This window comes from Cibotium barometz, chromosome 55 (assembly GCF_041138505.1).
Source record: "Cibotium barometz isolate CiBa-2024 chromosome 55, ASM4113850v1, whole genome shotgun sequence".
Lineage (NCBI taxonomy): Eukaryota > Viridiplantae > Streptophyta > Polypodiopsida > Cyatheales > Cibotiaceae > Cibotium > Cibotium barometz.
In genome coordinates, this window is record NC_141100.1 from 23,385,938 (window position 1) to 23,389,469 (window position 3,532).

A 3,532-nucleotide genomic window follows, 5' to 3' on the forward strand; every position below is an offset into this window, starting at 1 on the left:
CTAGAACGCTCACCACCTGTCCACACAGGGGCCTTTTCAATAGTTCCTAGCCCATAATACTCGGCAATATAATCACTTATAAAAATCAAGATGGACTCTCGTTGAAGATCAGCAAGATCAACCAACAGATCCATATAAAGAGCCATGGACTCATCCATTGAAGACCAGCAAGGTCAATCAACCAGATCCATGCCCGGTTTCACAAAACAACTCTTACTCCTTGTTCCAATATCTTCCTCGACGCACGCGTGGGTATCCTGGGCGACCCAGAGCCCGAGCACCGTATGGTCAGCACCCTCTAGGATCCTTCGCAGGTGACCTAGCGCTTCACTCATAGGCCGCTTCCTTGGTCCCTCATCCACCGTACCGGAAGCTCACCATTTAAATCGAACCGAGGCTGGTCAAGACCTCGGTCGACCTTGCTACGCGAGACGTCCTCCATTGACTCTCCGTCAGCAGTTGCAACTTTAACAGTTAGGTCTTCATGACCTTAATCCACAAGATGGTCAAAATGCTTTCCCAGCATTCTTGACATAAAACAGTCATTTACAAACAGTCACAAAATACAGTTTCTAAATCAAACTCTCGTCTTTCCACATTATCCCTCCTTAGTCCACATTACTTATTCCACATTCCATTCAATGTGTACTCATTCTCATCCATTTTCCCATCTCGATGACACATTAATTCACATTCACATTCATACATCCACATTTACATGGATACATCCATTTTCACATCCTCATTTATACATCCACATCCCATATCCACATTCATACATACACATCCATATCCACATCCATACATCCACATTCACATCCACATTCACATCCTCATTTATACATCCACATCCACATCCATATTCACATCCATACATCCACATCTACATGCATACCTCCATTTTCACATCCTCATTTATACATCCACATCCCTTATCTACATTCATACATACACATCCATATCCACATCCATACATCCACATCCACATCTACATTCACATTCACATCCACATTCACATCTACATGCATACATCCATTATCACGTCCTCATTCATACATCCACATCCACATACATACATACATCCACATCCACATCCACATACATACATCCACATCCACATTCCCTTTCACATCTATACATCCACATCTACATCCACATACATACATACATCCACATCCACATTCCCATTCACATCTATACATCCACATGTACATCCACATTCACATCTATGCATATACATCTTCATGCATACATCCATTTTCACATTCATACATCCACTTTCACATTCATACATCCATACTCCCATCTCCACATCCACACATCCACATACATACATCCATTTCCACATTCCCATTCACATCTATACATCCACATCTACATCCACATTCACATCTATGCATATACATCTTCATGCATACATCCATTTTCACATTCATACATCCACTTTCACATTCATACATCCATACTCCCATCTCCACATCCACACATCCACATACATACATCCATTTCCACATTTCCATTCATGTAACCCCATATGTCTTCACATCTAATCTTTTACATCACATCCATTCTCGCCTTATCACAACCCATATACATCCTATTCTATCACATACACTTCTTACCTCATCCCATACACATCTTATCACATCCTATCACTTTCCATACGCATCTTATCAATTCTTATTACATCTCATACACCTCTTATCACATCTTATCACATTTCATATCTTTTTTTTTTAAAGAGAATTCTTATATTTGATATAAGATTTCTCTACACATTTATTTATACATAAATTCCATTTAAGGAGACTAACACTTTCGAAATTAAAATCAATCTTTTATGCATCTTCTTATGCATAAATTGAGTTTGGTAGGAAATTACACTTTTAGAATAAAAGAATTTCTCTTATGCATCTAAGTTAAGCATAAAATCCATTTATGAGAAAAATCACACTTTTAGTATAAAAAGAATATCTTTTATGCATACCTATATGCATGAAATCCAATATGATAAAAGTAACACTCTTACAATAAAATAATCAACTTTTATGCATACCTCTATGCATGAAATTCAATTATGATATAAGTCACACTTTTATAATAAAATAATCAACTCTTATGCATACTTCTATGCATGAAAATTAAAAATGATAAAAGTAACACTTTTGATATAAAAATTTATCATTATGCATACTCTTATGCATGAAAATAGAAATGATAAAAGTAACACTTTTGATATAAAAATTTATCATTATGCATATTCCTATGCATGAAAATAAAAATGATAAAAGTAACACTTTTGATATAAAAATTTATCATTATGCATATTCCTATGCATGAAAATAAAAATGATAAAAGTAACACTTTTGATATAAAAATTTATCATTATGCATATTCCTATGCATGAAAATAGAAATGATAAAAGTAACACTTTTGATATAAAAATTTATCATTATGCATATTCCTATGCATGAAAATAGAAATGATAAAAGTAACACTTTTGATATAAAAATTTATCATTATGCATACTCTTATGCATGAAATAAAAATGGTAAAAATAACACTTTTGATATAAAAACTTATCCTTTATGCATGATATTAAAATTCAATTTCTCCATGATTGTAATGAAATTCTTTCAATTAATCTAGGATGATAATTCCTAGAATATGGTAGGAAGTCCTCTTTTTATGCTTTGAATGAGATTATTTTATGCATAATTTTTATAAAAATTTTGCCATAGCTCCGCTGCTATGACTGATAAATCTCAATTTTTCTAAGGGATAATGCTTATCATTAAGAAAATAATTAAAATGATCTCTAATTGGATTATTAATCCATAATGGATTGAATCATTAATATACATAAACTAAAAGCATAGAAAAAAGCCATTAATTTGGCCTCAAGCATAGCTTAATCTTGGGTTAAGGAAAAGCTTTATGAAAAGCTTGATTTGGATTGAGAATGGGTCATGAGTATGACCATTTCTTGAGTGAGAGAGAGAATTTACATAAAAATCATTAGAATTTAAACATAAATGAAAATTAACTTCAATAGCATTATGTAACTCTTCACTACTATTCAAACTTCAATAGCATTAAAAAAAAAACCATACCAATTAAACTTCTCAAGCTTGAGAGGGGTTGAGAAGAGAGAAACATTGAGAAATTATAGAAAGATCAATATTCACTAATTACCTTACAACTTGCTTGATTCTTTGTTCACGGTAGAGGCCCCCAACCAATCAATTGGTTAAGTATGTTGATGGAGCCACTAATGGGGATTGAAGAAAGAGGGAAGCTCCAAAAACTAGTGAATTATTAAATGAATTCACAGTTCTTGGCTTAGGTGGAGTAGAGTAACGATGCATAAACACTATCTATTTTTCAACAAGGGGGAGGCTTCTATTTATAGGAAAAATTGAGCTCCTAACCAAACAAACTGATTCTAGAATTTTCTAAATCAGTTTGGTCAATATTTGACCATTTTTAGGTCAGTTAAGCTAACTTTTTGGAACTAGACTTAAATGAGGAG